This window comes from Pinus tabuliformis, chromosome Q (assembly GCF_031772625.1).
Source record: "Pinus tabuliformis cultivar Carrire ecotype Pingquan chromosome Q, CPIR1, whole genome shotgun sequence".
In the NCBI taxonomy this organism is placed as follows: Eukaryota; Viridiplantae; Streptophyta; class Pinopsida; order Pinales; family Pinaceae; genus Pinus; species Pinus tabuliformis.
In genome coordinates, this window is record NC_142296.1 from 1,169,060,074 (window position 1) to 1,169,079,721 (window position 19,648).

A 19,648-nucleotide genomic window follows, 5' to 3' on the forward strand; every position below is an offset into this window, starting at 1 on the left:
GAAGGATCTGAAGGTGAGGCAGCCTCACTTGCTTCACAGTTTGAGTTGGACTTCACACTCTTCGCATGCATGGTTTCATCCATGGTGGGAAGTGGTTGGTTTCTTGACAGTGGAGCTTCTTTCCACATGACCGATGACAAAAGTTTGTTCAATACTTTGGAGGAGAAATATCTCCAGATACTCATAGGGATGGGTAATGATGAGAAGTATAGTGTCTCAGGTGTAGGCATGGTTATTTTTCAGAGGGAGCATGGAGCTCGCCTTACCTTGACCGATGTCAAGTATGTACCAAGACTGAAGAGAAACTTGGTGTCGATTGCGATGTTGGAAGACAGAGGCTATGATGTGGTCTTTAGTAAGGGAAAGGTTTTCCTTAGACACATCATCACTAGACAGGTGAAGCAGATTGGTTCACGGGTCAAGAACCTGTATGCTCTTGCGGTTCAAGATGCATGTAAAGCCTTGAGCAGCGAGGCAACTGATGGAGACTTGGTGGTTGAGAGGGAGCGTATATTACCTCTCAACATGCAGGGCCAGAAGAAGTCTCAGACGATTGTGGAGGAGCCACGATTGGTGCAGCAGCTTCAGGAGATTGTGGAGGAGCCACAACAGGGGAAGCTGAGAGGAGATCGAGTAGAGACATCTACTCATCTAGAGATCTCCAGTAGGGGAAAACTTCGAGCCAGATGGGCTGAAGGATTGCATGCAGGCATACCTCCAGGTAGGAGGTGGGGTGATGTGGATTGATTATCCCAAGGAGGAGGGGCAGGATCCTTGAGGTACCCAACCTCTTGGATGAGACCTTGCTACGGGAGCCCCAGATGTGTAGTAGCAGGAACTGACTAATTGGGTAGACAGAGATGCGGATGGAGTGACAGAGAGAGTGACAGTGCAGGGAATCCTAGGACAACGCATAGCTAGCAGGCTGTAGCAATGCGAGAGGCACAAGTGTTTTGCACAGTGCTAGGTGGCATAGAGAGGTGTGCAATGGTGCGAGATGCATGGAGATGTTGCAGTAGCACAGATGTCAGAGAGGGAGCACTTGTCAGTAGCAGGTAGAGCTTCAGCATCAGAGGATGTTTCTATCCCAACAGAGAGGTAAGTTGGGAGGTGCAGTGCGGATGCAATGCTGGGAGATAGAACCAGCAGCAACACGGATGCAGTCAGAGATCAAAGTGACAGAGGCTAGAGCAGTCAGATACTGAAGAGCACAGAGATGCAAAGTTTCAGTCGACAGAGGCAATAGCAGTCAGAGACTTTGATGACAGAGCAAGTGGACCGGCCAGATGTGTTGCATGGAGAACATTCCAGAGTTACAGGATCAGGTTTGAGAGGAAGCCTTTCTTGTTGAGAGGGAGTGTTGAAAAGTGTGCAACAAGAAATGCTTGTTGAGAGTGCAACAAGATGATGGAGCTTAGTGAAAAGAGTCGCCTTCACTAAGTGGGTCTGCAGGCTATTTTTGGCGCAAGTCTATTTTTAGACTATGTCTATTTTAAGACATATGGATCATGTCTATGGATTGCAGGTTGTTGTTTATGGATGATTGGTCAAGTTGGGAAAAATAGATGGACTTCTATTTTTTATCAAAGTGTGAGTGATCACAGTGTGAGTGATCAAAGTCTATTTTTAGACTGGCTGTCAAAAATAGAAAAGTCAAATATTATTGTCTCATAATAATATTTGGACTATAAAATTGATCTTATTCTCTTGGAGCACTTCAGGATGAGCTACGGATGTGGTACATGCAGATCCCAGAGGGAAATACGTGGTTACCTATGGGATGACTAATATTTGCATGCAAGACTTCAGTTAGAACTCAAGTGAGTTGAGTTTAGTGGACTGGAGGTGCAGTTGATGGAGTGGTGTTCAGTTTAGCTTTGTTAAACTAGTTGTATTTAGTCTAACTGATCAATAGACTAGAGATGAGTTGGGTGAATTAGTTATTAATTAATTAACAAGTTATTAACTCATAATGAAACTATAGAATACATCAATTAACTCAGTTGCATGTCAGTGCATGTTCAGTTCAACAGGGACAGGTGGTAGGGAATCAGATTGCTATCAGTTGTGACTATAGCTGTGCACCAGATCTTGCACAATCAAGGGATTGAGTATGCCAATGAGTTTGCTCACGTATTTGCCCAGTATTGTAGCCTTTGCTCACGTCCAACAAAGTGTGAGTGATTATTTTGAGGTGAAATACGAGTTTGGGAAGCCATTCTCATCACTTCTTGAGCAGGTATTGAGCAGTGGAGGCAGGCAAGCAGTGGAATAGATTTGGAGATCAAATCTTAACTGTATTGTGTGTAACAGGTGGAGCTGGTACTGGATTTCTTGTGATAAGCATTGTATTTGGTAATGTTACATGATTCAATCAATATAATATACAGATAGTTGGAGTTTTTAGCAAGATGCTTTCCCCGGGATACATACTGTGTTAATGAGTTTGATTGATGCTTCTATGTGCGCTTGTGAATGTTTCTGCTTCTGTAAATTGATGATCAACGTAGAGGAGATTATGTATTATACATGTTCCACTTATAATTGTATGATCAGGATAATCTCTGTGAATATGTGTTAAATTATTCAAAATTTCTACATAATACATTGCCCATTGACCATCATGCTCCACACTCAAGCTATTATGAAATTGTGACCAGTCTAGAATGCGTTTTAACCTAATATATTTAAAACTGAGTTCTTCTCCTTATTCATTAGGAGTTTACCTAAGTGGCATATACCATTTGAAATCTCTCTGAGAGGATTATATATCTAACCATTTTTCATTCTTATTTAATCAAGATAACTAATGCCTACAAAGCTGGTTATTCAACTAAATTTATTTATGAATTGCAACATTCACTTCAATCATGTATGCTTAATACGATCCCCTTGAACTTGATATCTCTTGATGCAAGTCATTGTAATTGACATCAATGACAACATATGTGCAAAAATGTGTCTCTCTTAAGAACCTACACATAGTCTTGAAGTATTTAAGGGGTCCACACTGTCATGTATGGAAGCAAGTGATGTTGCTCAAACCTAGAATAATTAATGAAACTTGTGTATGAGTAGAGTACCTAGAAACAATAGGCCAAAAGAAAGGGAAGTCGAGTGGTTTGAAGAAGAATGATCTCTAGGAAGTTTCCAAGCAAGGGAGGAACAAAAGGAAAGTTAGGAAGCAAAAGAAGAAAATATAAACATCACAACAATTCAAATATCTCAACAACCACTATAACATTGATGGTCACATAGAGGAAAATTTTTAGAAATTTCATATAGAAATCAACTTGAAGAATTGAAAGAAGGATAGGAATAAGAAAAATATCACGGCCATATATGAAAGAAATTACATGGAAAGGAGATCAGAAGTGGATTTGAATATTTTTTGTATATCAGTGCAAAAGTCGATGAATATGAGTATCCTTCAGGAATAGGAAAATAAGGAGATGACTAAACTCTTCCATATAAAGATACAAGTCAAAAAGACAAAACATGGTGATCTATTTGAGTCAGGATCATAGGAGAATCTCATTATAGTATAGATGGTAAATAAATTGGGATTTGAGGTTTGAGATCATCCTAGCCCATATCTATCGAGATGGGTAAATAAGGATGTGGAAACCAATAAAAGAAAATAGTGTAAAATAAATTTTTCTATCAATGTTTATTTTATTGATAAAGTAGAATTAAATGTAGTCCCTCTTAATGTATGTGGAGTTGTATTTGGGATTCCTTATATGTACATGTAGGATGTAATCTTCACATGGAGATCCAACGAGTAGCATGTCATCAAGGGTGGAAAATCCTTAACACGCACAAGGGAAAGTGTAAAATTTTGTTGGTAAATTCTAACCAAGTCAAGAAACTGATTAATTCTAGTAGGAAGTTTTTTTTATTATTTTTAAGAGAAACTATATCTATGGAAGAGTTAGTTAGAGCAAAGGTACCCCTAGAAGGGTGCAATAAGGGAAAAAGACAATAACTGAATGAGTTGATATAGGCATAGATGGGAGCGTTATAAGAGCCTAAAGGGTTTCCACCCAAGAGGGAAATGGAGTATGAGGTATAAATGTTTCTAGACACTCCATTTCCAAACATCAATGTATTAAAGTAGTTCATTATATTAGAAAACAAGGGGAATAAGTAGTTTCAACAACTATTGGAGCATCGTGTTATTCGACCAAGTAACTCCCCATGTTGGTCACCTATCATAATTGTGCCAAAGGATAGGACTTGGAAAATTTAAATTGATTATAGGGCATTAAACAAAATTGTTCTTTAAAGAAACTACCCCCTACCAAGGTAATGATTTGTTTCCATGTCACGCATCAAATATAACGATATTAAAAAAATAATCTCTAGAGCTATTTTGAGGCATCAAATGGCAATTTTTGTGGTTGAGAGATTATAAGAATCACTTTGGCCAATTGACATATTATATGTGCCCAACTAATTGCAATGATGTGGAAAAAATCACAATCAAATTTAATATGTATAAGTTATTCTTTATATAAGTAGACATACCCTATTGAAAAGCATGGTACTGATTTGATGCAACATCATCTCCCATTACTCACACCTGTGGGGCTAGTAACATGCTTATTTTTAAGCAGATTATAGAGGGCATAGAACCATAACGCTAATTTAGGGTTGAGATATGGAAAATATTTAATGCTAACCCTAGATAAATATTAGGTTATGTTAAATAGTAGGCTACTAAGAAAGGAAATGGTTACAGTATTTTTGTATCATCAGTATTATTCAGTTGAGTAGGGAATCTAAGGGTGGGATATTGAATTAGAACAAAGGAGGTAGAAGATTATGTAATAGCCACTCATACCACAATGTATATGGAAATTCCATATTGATTTCTCATTTCTTTGTTCTTTCATCTCATAAGAGAAAATAAAAGCAAACCATAGACCTTACATTCTACTTAGGTTACTTTTGCATTGGCTTTCTGTGGTCATTTTTTTTTAATTCATGTAAATCATGTATTGATTTTCTTATTTCTTTCATTTTGATTTATATTATTTCCATGATTTTATGTTTTACTCTAATAATATTAAATATGAGATCCAAGTTAACAAAATACATAATACAATACTTTTAAATATTGTAAGATATCTAGTATTGTGAATTCTAATAGAATATCCATAACATTTTTTATATCGATTTATATCCTAACTTATCTAACTAACATAATTGTGAAGATGAAAATATTGTTGCTAACTAATATTATTTAGAACTATTCATGAATGTGTTAAACACTGTAGTAACCCAAATCTTAAAATAAAAATATTAACCTCCACACACATGGGAATACTTTAACATAAGGCATAGTTCAATTAACTATGGAAATGAACATATAAACATAACTACATTGTGTAGGATAAATAACGCATATTGTTTCGAGAGACCAAAACGTTTCGTATTAAAAAAACAAATAAAAAGTGGGGAAACCATAAGGTGCCAAGTCCGTCTACATAATGTTGAGTTCTTTTTTTGACCTGCTTTAATGTCAAAGTTCTTGGAAGAGTTCTCTTTAAGACATGTTAAATTTGGTGTCCTTGCTGACCAATAATTAGCATAGATGGATTTCCTTTCCTATTCTCTTTGTAAGTAACATAACTCATAATTATATTATGCAACATTCTATTCTTTTACAAATGCAACCATGGAGCGAAAAGATTCGATTTTTTTTAAGTGAGACTTTTTGCATGCTTTCCAAGTCATTTAATTCACTTCTTCATATGCAAGTATAAAAGGAAAAGAGGAAAAGTGCATTACAGTGTGTAGAACCAGACAAATTTCAAAGAATTTAAATAGATTTAAAGTGAATATTTTTTTCATGCCTTCCAATCCATTAGATTCACTTTTTCATTTGCAGGTAGAAAATGAAAAGTCCATTACATTGTGTACAGTAAGACACATTTCATTATGGACCCATAGAAACTGACATTAAGGAGATTGAATCGAAGGAAATCAAGGATATTTTAACTTAAGCCATGTTTCCTTTAGAAATGCTTCTTTTAGGAATGTTGTGATTTGATTTACTTCTTTAAACAACTTGCATAAGTTACATTAACATAGATAAAAATTATGTAAAATGGTAGCCATAATAAAGTCATGATAGCATGAGTTAGTACTAGCCTGACATGACATGGACTAGTCTTACCTAGACATGACATGTGATAATTAATGAGCACCACATCCTTATTATCCCATCATAAAGAATTATATCAACAAAATGGTTTTATATGGTTTTCAAGTAGAAGTGTGATTATTATAAGTTTCTCTCATTTAATCAATGGGTAAGTCATTTTATCAATTTTAGTGATATTCATGATCTCTCAAGTCTTCATTACTTTAGTATATAGTCATTTTATCAAAGTTAGTGATATTCATGATCTCTCAAGTCTTCATTACCTTAGTTTATGTAGGCTATTATGAAAATATGAATCATGATTTAAAATTTAATGGAACTATCATAACAAGTTTATGACAAATAAGGTAAACTGTCTGATTGTAGTTTTCGACATCTAATAAAATAAGGACATTCGACAAAGTCCATAAACCATATAAGGATCCAATTCAATTACCCATGACCTTTTATAGTAATTCACATCATTCAACCACTCAAAATAACTTACAAACTAAACTAAATCCAAATTTAATCATAAAAATTAATTAATTAAAAATAAGAAACAACTCACATTTAAAATTTGAAATTTAACTTTTTAACATCTGAATTTTTAGAGATTTATTAAGTTTTAATATCAAAATATTTAATTAACAAAATATAATAATTAATTGCTACATTAAAACATTATTTTAATTTACAATTAATTAAAAAACTTTATGTATATATATAACTAATTTATATATATATATATATATATATATATATATATATATATATATATAATTTTTTCACATGGCATAGGGAAACAAATCAGATCCGTCAATCAGTTACATGCCATGTCTAAATAATCGATCATGTCACAATTGCTTCTAAATTAACAAAGCCTTGTAATTCATCACTTAAAGATATCCAGATTAAAACAATGGCATTGGATGGGAGAGGCATATTAGATTAAAGCAATATACTCGCAAGAAATATGTAAATTAAATGATATTAAAGATATTTTATTGTTAAATTATTATTATTATTAAACACTGAAAATAAAAAATAAACAATTTATTAAAAATGAATTATAAGATAAAATTACAATTTTTCATTTATATTATATAAAAAAATTATTATTAATACTTTTATTATTAAATAAATAAAATAAAAAATTAATAATTTATTAAAAAATAATTACATTATAGAATTAACTTTCTTATAATTTTTTGTCATTATACTATATATAAATTATTAAAATAGATGAATTTTAATAGTTTTAATTTAAATTTATAAAATATTAATATTTTATATAAATTAAATAAATAGTAAATATTCATGGATATAAATATATAATAAACATTAAAAGACGTACATTATAATATATTTCACGTTACTCAAATTAAGAAAAACTAATAAAAATTAACTAAATAATTAATATATGAATTAGATATATAACAGACACCAAATATGGCACTGGTATATATGATTTTTTTTTATTTATTTAATTGAAAAACAAAAATAGTATAATTATCTTTGAGATAAATATCAATCTTCTATTCTTGATTATTTTTAAAATATTTTGTATATATGCCATGGAAGTTGAATCCCTACTATCCACCTAATATTTTTTATAATTAAATTAAAAATTTTAAAAGCCCTATTCCAAAATAGAAACACATATCAACTTAATTAAAAGAAATGAAACACTAAAATATTTTTTTGTAAACTTGGTGGGACTACACCTTCATCATGTCCAATATATCACCCTGATCAAGATAGGGAATTGAATTGATGACTTCACATCAAGGAGTACCTTAACATAGCACTCGATCACTGTCTATCCAAGACCCTATGGACAAAATTCTGTGATATTAAAAGAAATGAAATGAAGAATAATATTAATTTATTGTTTATTTTAAATAAGTTTTTCTAGCCGATTACATTTTGAAATGGAGAATACATAATTACAATAAAATTATAAGACTAGTTTATCTAGGTGAAACTAGATTAGCTTTACAAATAGAAGGATCAACTAAAAACCACTCTCTATGGACATGAGTTACGAAAAAAAAAAAAAATAACCTAACCCACCTACAAGGAAATTAAGGCATATTAGTCTCTAAAGTAGCAATGTTGCAATATATCTTCAAAAATAGAACTATACAAGCCCGCTATACATACTTATAAGAGATTGGATCCAAAATAAGAGTAAAGATGAGAATGAAATCCAAATAAAAAATAAAACTGCAACATATGTGAAAAAGATTACAACTTGTAACATCAAGCCTACAATTAGAGTTTAGAGTTGAGTACGCCCTTTAGTTGTAGCATTGGTGATATGAGGTAGGGTGGGTGAGTATATAAAGGAAAAACAATTGTTTAGTTGAAAGGACACCATCATTCATTTTCATGAGTTTGAACTAGAGGGTAAGCAAACTATGTTTTTTCTTTTCTAATACCTCCATTTTTTTTTTTGAATTTATTTCCTACCATCTTCCTTTCATAATAGGGTATACACACAAGATTTGGTGTTATTTGAATTCAATCATCAAATAAAACATAGTATATTGAGAAATACTAGTGTCAAGGTCAACGATGAATTACGAGTAAATCCATGTTCCTATCATTCCTATTTTGTCTATCTACCTTAACATCATCCTCAATTACCTTGAAAAATGATCAAAAGTTAGATAAAGTGACATATTAAAAAGCATAAGCCATCAATGTAGTGACAATTTCTACTAAAAACCAAATTAACAAAAACCTATAAATGAAAAAAAACATAAAAAAATAAAAATTAAAAAACTTAATCATACTTAACAAATGTGAGCTCCTTATAAAAGAGTCATTATAAAAATAAAAAAACCAAAACCAAAAAATAAACCATATGGCCCTTGTTTTTACTTCCCCTAAATCCATCATAATATTTGTGTTGACAACATCCTAATCATTTCACCGCCATTCTACAAGAGACCAAGTTCTTATGATAAAAAAGTTTCCATAGCATAAACTTCCTCCCTTCACTTGTAATTGTGTGAATCAATACTACTTAAAATCAACACATGACAAGTGACATGAAATGACGTCATATTCACATATAATGGAACAACCATATCCTTTAAACACCCAATAAAAGGGAATCATTACACCTAATATGATATTGAATTTCTATATAATATATAATAATGTGGTGACTCCATTGTTAAATGATTCTCAAAACACTTTGCTTGCACACTAATATGATAGCTAAATCAAACGATGTTGTCTTTAAGATGTGCAATTCACAAAAAGGGAGAATAATATTTTATAACTAATCATTTGATTGATTTATATATATATAATTAATTAATTAATTAATTAATTTAAATGATTATTATTAATTTTTAAAAATGTATATATTTTTTATTATAAAACATTTTCAATTTATTTGTTATAAATCAGTTTAAAAGTTTTTTTATAGTTAAACAACTTAAAAGACACCAAAATCGTAAAAACCATCAAATTTATAAACCATGGTTTTATTTTTTTGAATTTCAATCTTGATAGAATTCAAAATAAAAACTTTATAAAACATATCACTTAAAAGTGAATAATTAATTGACAATTGAAACTGACTTAACCTCATATTAGTGTTTATAACTAAATTCATTATATGGTTATATTAAATAGTAATTATGTATTTAGTTGTACATTTTTATATTCTAATTATTTATCGTTAACCTTATTAATTATATATTCAATCATAAATCTTTATATTCTTATTATTTATCATTTTTATATACTTTATTGGACTGACCGATTACATGTTAACACGTACTACATTACATGGACTCTACAATATATTAATCTCTTCATGGTTAATATTGGATACATCATTTTGGCAGGACAAGCCCTCAAAGTATGTTCTCATTATTCCTTCGAATTTACATCGTTTATGATTTTGGTATGTGATATTATCTAAAACTTTATTTTTTTTAAATTGTTAATTATATTAATTATTATTTTTTAAAATTTAAAATTTTAATTAGAAAATTTTATTTTGATTAAATAAACAAAATTATTAATTTTAAAATATTTTATAAGAGAAATATATATATATATATATATAATTTAGTTGTTGTAAGAATTATATTTATTATAATAATTTAATGTATTTGGATAATAAAATAAGAAATATATATTAAATTATAATTTAGTTTTTTTTTTTTTTTTTCCGAAGGTGGCAAAACCTATCAAACTCAGGTGTCAAACCAACAGTGAGGACAACCATCTCTGGCTGCTATCCGCAAATGTCGATTTGACTCATCACCGTTATCAAGGAAAACCACGCCCCCTGTAATAACCCGCTGGTGGTCCGTAAGGGAGCAGGCTTTCACTCCTGCCAGATGCCTCTGGGTCTTGGGCCGTTAACCTGTTTCCTTACGTCCGAGGAAGACGAGCTCTTAGCCAAGCAGAAGCAGTTTTACGGCATACTCCAGGCCGATAAATTATAATTTAGTTATAAAAAGAAAGTATATTTATTTTAATGATTTAAATTTAAATTCAAATAATTATATTGGTAATTTAAATATACATCTATACGTATATGCGGGGTTAATTTCCATTCGATATATATTTGTATGAAGAAAAAAACCTATAAAACTTATAGCTAGCTATGTTTAGATATAAGAGTTGTGTTTATATTTTTTTCAGTACATAAATTTCATTATTTGTTCGTTTTCTTACTTTTTTTTTAAGGATATATAATACAGAGTGTGATGAATACTTACATATTTTTGTTACTTTTTTAGGGAATATATACAACATACAGTAATGAAGATGCGTTGAAGCTATCATATTGTATTGTTATTATAGGAGTTGCTTGTATTATTTTTGCATTTAGTATTCCACATTTGTTAGCGTTAAGATTATGGTTGGGAATTTCAACTCTCCTTAGCCTAGTCTACATCATAGTTTTTGTGGTTTTATTGACAAAAGATGGTATTTCTTTCTTGTTTTGATTATCTTCTTTGCATTTATATAATTTGTGTTTTTTAATTGAATAATGTAGAATTCATTTTTATGATAGAAATATTGAGTGTTAATTATCAATATCTTTTGTATCTCATGGAGAATGACATTTTAATGTTGATTAGTTTTTATTATTATGTCACATTAAATATGTAGGGATTAATAGCTCAAAGAGAGATTATGGAATTCCTGAATCAATGACAACTAAAATTTATAGTGGAATTGGTGCTGCAACGGGCCTCTATTTTCCATATAATACAGGCATGCTTCCAGAATTATAGGTGATTGTGAATCATGTTGTTATGTTGATATATATTATCAATTTTACTATGTTACATTATATTGTAAGGTTTAATAATTTGTAAAAAAATTATTAAATGTTGGAATCAATGCATTGACCCTAAACAAGTATCTATTTCATATATATTGATATGCTTGTAGAAATGCAAGTACTTCATATTTTTTTCCAAGGAAAAAACATGTATTTTTATTAGCATAACAAAAATGCATTGTTGGATGCCCATGTCATTCATAAGTTGTCCTAAGCCTTTTATATCACATTTGTATATTTGATCCATCATTAAAAAATAAACTAAATGTTATTCATGCTTAGTTACATCAATAACCTTTTCAAAAATAACCAAAATGACATTCTAAAAAGTACAATAATCATTCATCTAGAAATAAATGTAAGTCCATCATTATAAAATAAATGAAGTTTGACCATAAATCAATGAAATTCCATCATTATAAAAAGTGGATATTGAAATTTAAGTGGCTACAATCAGGTCCATGGATCATGATTTTATTTTATAATATGTCCATTTTGGATTACTAAATAAGTTAGGTTCTTTATTCTAGCCAAATTGTAGCTTTTGATAGCTCATATACAATATCAGGCCTTATCCCTATAAAGACAAGACACATATGTATATGAGAAAAATGCTAGTAAATTGAGAAATTCATCATAAGGGTCATATTGTAAAAACACTCAAAATAATTTATTTGTATGATCATTTTCATCTTACTTTCAAAAAATTTATAATTGTTTTACACCAAATTCTTGTTCTAGTTTTAATACCAATATCAAATCCATCAATTTACAGAGGTTGTTAGTCTCTTGACCATATCCAAATTTAAAATAATTATTACGATTTGAAAATAAGTTGACTATGATGCATCAACCTCCCTTGGATTAGTTTTTAATAATGGACCGTTTGGATTAGTTTTTAATAATGGACCATTAAAAAAATACTGTGGAATATCCTGATTTATAGCCTCTTTAAATCCATCTTCTAGAAGTTGTTAGTCTCTTGATCATGTCTAACTTTAAAATAAATATCGTGATTTGAAAATATGTTAAGTCCGCTACAAGAGCCTCCGTTAGAATCTTTTCTAGTGATGTACCATCAAAAAGATACCATGGAATATCCTTATTTATAGCCTCTTCACCTTGCATATGAGATACATTTTTCTTACACTAGTGGCTAGGCATTGAAAATATTAAGGATTAAGAAACACATTTGACAAGAAGTGTCTCCTTTTCTTGAAACAAAAATAGATTTTTATGGAGAAGTACTCCATTTACTATATTAAATGGAATAACGTTAATCTTGGAAGTCTTATTTTTTATCACACCATGTTTTGAAGACCTCTCAAAGAATTCTTCTTAGAGGTTCGTCATCCCTATTAATCTTCCCAGCTCTTATTGTACCTTATTGGAGGCATTAAAATTCCCTATGTGCTTGGTGACATTGATATCACCATTATAGTCTTATAAAATTCCTCTATTGAGGAACATTTTATTTTAGAGCATTGTCTTGTAAAGTTAGCCACGTCACTATCTTTTTTTTTTGGAAATTTGATCTTCGATATAACTATCCACCACCAATACGTTTATACTCTCTTCCTTCATCTCTAAGTTATTTGTATACTATTATAGGAACATAATATATAATTATATTCAATGACCAAATTAATTGATAGTCTTCCTCCTTGAGCCTAATATTGTGACTATCGAAATATCTATGCATATTTTCAATTATTGTTTATACTCTATCCCTATACCAATTTCTTTCCATGTTAACCATTGTTGGTGCAAAGCGATGGATATTCCTAATTTAAAAATTATATAAGAATGAAATAAAAATTATTTCTTGTTTGTGGGTGATATCATAATTGGAAAAAGGTGCATGTTGGCAAGACCTTGTGTATCTAAGTTATCGAAAGTTCAATCCCCCCAAACATGTCTCACAAACCAAAGTTTAAAAAAAAAGAAATAACCTTTATTCCTTTACTCTTGAGTCATCTAAAATAAAATTTTGTGCATAACTTTTCTCCCTACCTAGGGGTTGAGGTGAAATTTCTCTTAGCCCTTTTTTACAATTTTCCAAATCAACCATTGCCAACCAAATGAAATGCATAGATAATAAATTTCTATAATATTGAGATATTATTTTTTTGTTTCAAGGGATTCTTAATCCAATCCTCTATTGTGTTAGGAGCTATAAAATTATCTCTTACTACCTAAATCCACAAATCTTTTTCTATGTGGTTCACAAACCCTAGAGATCAGTGGCCACTACATTCATGGAGTATTTGTACCAGGTAGATAAACCCAAAGGGATCACTTCCTCCTAGATCAATGATCCATAAAATACCATCGATATTCCATTGGACAGTTCATCACAATAGATATGATAATATTACATTAAAAATATGAAATAATACATTATTACAATTTTATTAAATTTCTAGATCTGTAGATTTTACTATAATTAATGTATGCATGAAAATGGACATTATACTAAAAATAAAGAATGATAAAATAAAATCTCTCACACTCACATAAGACATAAGATTAGATTTTGGATACCATTTCGAGAGAAAAACCAACTAGAACATAAGGTCACTCTGTTCTCTTTCTTTATCTAGAAATATGGCTACGAGTATAAAGAAGTATAGCATGTGGCTTGTGGGTTGCTACAGTGCACATATCATATTTGTGTGATCTAACTCCTATCCCTCTTGGTTATTTTTTCTCGGCTATGGAACAAATGCACTTGAAATAAGGAATTCCTCTTCCTCCTAGTTTCCCAGTTATAACACAACTCAATAGCCTACTAGTGGTTAAATTTGACCATCACAACTCTTACCTTGAGTTGAAATATAGATTCTTCTAGAGTCTTTTACATGACAATCGTGTGGATCGCCCCTTTTCCATGAATAATTGGGGTTGATGCGACATCCTCTCAAACCATGGTGTTGAAAATAGGAAAGTCAACTCTAAGTGTCATAACTTTGACATATAAACTTTGATTGACTCGCTTCTTATGTTTTTGGAAAGATATCCATGAAAAATAACATGAAAAGTTGTGATGCTAAAGAGATGAAATTTTACCCCCAAAAAATGTTATTTGATGCCTCAAAACACTCTCGGAAGGTTCCAAACCTCGTTTTGTAAATTGGGTCCCTGCCCATAAAAATGCTCCTGTGAGCTGATTCCTCTATGTTTTCCACTTTGAATGTATCAAGATGGATCAACTAAGATCACACCTCCCCATTTTTGGAGGTTTTTGGTCCCCAAACACATCTACTGAATGAGGTGAGGAAACATTTCCTCCACCTTCTCACTGGTTTTCCATTTAGCTTTTCCTAGAACATGACTTTTCAATCCAATATATCAAAGGTCATGCTACCCTTGTCTTGCAGTTATGGACCTCTTCTGCAAAACTGTATCTTCTTTCAACTCTATCTGAGAATTTGGTGCCAAATCCTCCAAAGAAGGTAGGACTTGTTCCTCTTCCTCATGGAAGGCTCATACAATTTTAAATTATCTACATACACAACTAAGTAAATGTGCATATATGGTGTTAAACTGAGTCGATAAGAATTATCACCCACCTTTTCTAGTATCTCAAAGGGTCATGCCTCAAAGCCTTAATTTTTTTTACTAGGCCCTTGCAACCTCTCCTTATTCAACTATAGCCATACTTTGTCTCCCAACTTGAACAATTTCTCTATTTTGTGTTGATCATACCTGGCCTTACACTTCTCTAGTGATTTTTTCAGTGTTTCTTGTACCTATCGCTGGATCTACCTAATCTTCTTTATAATTTTTTCAGCGCTTAAAGCATATCATATAAGATCTTCCCTCACTCCTCCTTGTTGCTCAATTGCAACATCCAAAGGTGAATGTGGAAAATATCAAAAACAAGTTTCAAATCGGGACTTTTCTATAGAAGTTGTGACTGCTTTGTTGTAATAATGTTGTATATATACCATATTTTTATCCCAGGTCTTCAGATGCTTCTTTTTGTATACCCTGAGAAGCTGGATAAAAGTCTTATTGACTACTTTTGTCTGCTCATATGTTGATTGATGGAATGTTGTAGATCTATTCAACTTTGTGTCCATATTCTCCCATAATGTAACCAAAAATGCACTAAGAAATCTTGTATCCCTATCTCAAACAATGCTCCTTGTTATCCCAAAGTGCACCCAGACCCGTCCAAGGAACAAGTTTGCTACTTCTTGCCCATTTTTGGTCTTTTTACAGGGCATCATAACACACAACCTGATGAATTTGTTAAGTACCATGAACAAGTAGTCATGTCCCTTCCTTGTTGTTGTAAAACCTCCCACAAATTCCATTGAAATCCTTTCCCAAGGACAATTAGGTATAGGTAAGGGATGATATAGACCCTACTTCTAGTTGTTAGGCTTTCTAGTACAACAAACCATGCATCCCCTTATGAACCTAGATACTTACTCTTGCATTTTGGGTGAATACACATACCTCTGTAAGATAGCCATGGTCTTCTCTACACTAAAGTTCCCTGCAACCTTGTATGTGTCATCCTCTCTAATTTGGTGCAATTGTTCACATTTAGGAACACATAACTTATCCAACATGTAGAGTAACCCATATTAGAGATGGTAGTCAATGGTGTTGTCTCGATCGCGCACATGAATCTGACTCTACAACTGTTGATACACCTCCTTGAAGTCCTCATCCTCTCAATATGCCTCTCTATATGCATCATTGGTGAATGGCTACATGTACATAAGAGTCCCCAAAGCTGTTATCCTTGATGTGGGTGGCCTTTAAATTATTTCAACCAACTTTTTTGTGTTTCCATTCTTATACATGATCACGAAATGAAATTGTTGTAAAAGCCCCATCCACTTGCAATACCTAGTCTATTGTAGCTAACGTTGGGCCCTCAAGTACTGTAATGACCCATAATATGTGTGGATTACTATCTCCTTTCCCATCAGATAGTGCTTCCACTTCTTCACAACTTGCACCATGGTATAGAGCTCATTTTCATAAGTAGGGTTGTTAACAATTTCCCCATGAAATACTTTAGAATGGTAGCATATATGCCTTCCTCCCTACATCAATACAACTCCCATAGCATACCCACTAACATCTATCTCCACTTCAAAGAGTCACTGTAAGTTTGGTAATGCTATAACGAGTGCTTGATTTATCTTCTTCTTTAGCTCCTTGAAAGCCTTCAACTAACCTTTTCGCCACTGGAAACTTTTTCCACTTATTGTTATGGTGTGGAGTGGTGCTTCTACCACTGAAATTAAGGCTATGAATTTCCTCAGGTACTGTGTTCCACCAATGAAGCTCCTAACCTCAGAAACATTATTAGGAACCAATGCTTTCATGATGGCCTCCATCTTGGAAGGATATATATTAAGCTATACTCCACCTATTGCATACCCCAGATACACCAAAGACTATTGCACAAACTCACACTTATTGATATTTTCTAGTAGTCAGTGCTTCTTTAATGTTTCTAGCACCTGCGTCAAATGTGAAATGTGATCCTCCCACGTAGCACTATATCCTAGTATATCATACAAAAAGGCAATAAAAGATGAATCTATAAAAGTGTGCGGTACATCATTCATTAATATCATAAATGTAGTTGGTGCATTACATAGGCCAAATGGCATAACTAGCCACTCATACAAACCTTGCCTGGTATTGAAGGTGGTCCTCTAGGTATCTTCTTCTTTGCTCAAACCTAGTGATATCCAAACTTCAATTCCAGCTTGGTAAAGTATTTTTCTTGTTACAACTAATCCAACATATCATCTATCAGGGGCAAGGGTTATCTGTTCTTAACCGTGATTTTTTTCAACACCTTGTAATCTATACACATCCATTAAGTCCCATCCTTATCTGACACAACGATGATGGGTGACCCACATGATGATGGACTTGGTCCTGTGACACCTTGTTCCAACAAATGATGCAATTGTTTCATCACCTCACTTGCTTCTATAAAAAATTCTGTACAACCCAATATTTGGTAATGGGGAGTTCAACAATACCTAGATCTCATGCTTCACTTCTTTATTAGGTGGTAACCATTTAGGCTCTTGGAACACATCCATGTATGCTAGTAAAAAATCCTCCAATTGTTCCTTATGTTTCTTAGTAAACCCCCCCAGGGATGCCTTTCCTCTTATTGAATCTGCTACAAACTTCTTTCTCTTAAAAAAAATAAAACATACTTCTTGCTAGAACTAATCAATTTCTTGGGATGGTTGGCACCTACTAGTGAAATTTTTGACTTGCCTTTGTGCACATTGATGATAAAAAACTTTTCATCCTTATCAAGCTAGTATTGGTTGGCTCTCCTCATGAATATTGTATCTGACATGAACATGTATGAAATTCCAAACACAACTCCACATACATCAAGCGAAACCACATCTAGATATACTTCATTAATAAAATCAGTAGAGATAGAAAATGTAATTTTGTACTATTTTTGTTGGGAAAAATGCTGAGACCGGGGGGGTGAATCAATATTTTAACTTTTAAAATTATGAGTTTCATTTTCAAACAATATACAATACTTTACTAAAACCAACTAGTGTATGTCCTTGACTATAAAGAATGAAACTAGTGTATATGTAATAAACAAATAATTCATAGTCTTTAATCAAAATGTGATGCATTCAATAGTAAACAGATGCAGTAGGAATAGAATAAACCAACACACATGAACACCAGGATTTTTCAGGTGGAATCCCAATGTAGGAAAAAATGACTGCTCCTGTCGTCTTAGTCTTCAATCTTCTTATAATAAAAAGTGTTTACAAATTTTGTATTGATGCAGACTTTTCCAGTACACAAGCATCTACTTGCTGAAGGCTACAACCTTCTATCATTTTCCAGCTTCTACTAGAAGGGAGCTCCAACCCCCTAGCTCTTGTACTGGCTAATATGTTTACCAGTACGTAGGCACCAACTTACAGAAGGCTACTACCTTCACTCTTCCTCCAAGGACCACGTTTCATAAATTTTAAGACTGGATACTCCTGGTACATAAAAATACAATATGAAGGCCATGTTTCATGAAATCATACTTGACCCATAAGTAACATTGAAGCTCAATAATAATCACCACTACAATAACTGCATCTACCAAAAATCAGTCAATCTGAACAGTTAACTCACTGTCACCAGAACACTGTGTTGAACCCAGAAACCTGCATCATCAACCAGAACCAACTGCAACCTCAAAAATCATATGTAAGAATGTATACACTACTTCAGTGAAGCTAACCTGCATGTATACGCTACTTCCTTTAACCAAACCTGTGTATACCTCCAAAAATACTGAATCATAAAAACCTCTGAATCAAAACTGTACCAACCAGTAACATTCTGAAGATCTACTGTCAAATTACAAAGTTCTAAATAGACAGTAGCAAAGATCACCCTTCTCACTTAATCAATCAATCAATCAGACTCAATCTCCTTACACATTTAGTTCTAATTTCATATCTAATGAAGACATCATTGAAAGATAGTAGTAAAACAATAGCATTGATCAGATACATCAGTCGTCTCTCGAGAACATGATTTTATTTTGCATACACTACTTGGAAGAGTAAAACTAGCGTGTATACACGCCTTCACCAAGGCAAAACAATGTATGGATATGCAAATACTTACTTATAACCTCACAACTATTCATTATTTAGTCATAGCTAGATCATAACAGTTACATGATAAAACATGCGTTAGAAATCAGGTCTAGCCCAACAATTATCAAAGTCATTTCAAGTTTCATGACCTTGATCTAAAATTGTATCCAAATGTGCACAAGATATTTCATATCATATCATAACCATAGCCCTTACAACATAAAATATACTCTAGATAGAAGTATTGATGAAAAACCCTTTTACTTGCACACTTAGCCCTTTCATCTTCTCCTCCTTATATAGTTTTAGTATTTCTCAATACCTCGGACCAAAACAACATTTAGAACCCGTGGTATTATTGGATGGGATCAAATAACCGTTACTCCACTCAATATTGTGGACTATTACCATGGTATTGACCCTTGGTGTTCTTTTGACCTTAATTTTCCATCGCATACGTGCTTTTCCTTCTATGAAAGTGTGTGCATACATATATGCTCTTTTTGTTCTGTGAACCTACTTATATACACTACTTAGACT

At 32.2% G+C, this 19,648-nt stretch overlaps 1 pseudogene; it reads left to right on the plus strand.

Moving 5' to 3' along the window:
* Nucleotides 1-19,648, plus strand: part of LOC149223853 (proline transporter 1-like) — a 187,312-nt pseudogene that overhangs the window by 129,286 nt on the left and 38,378 nt on the right.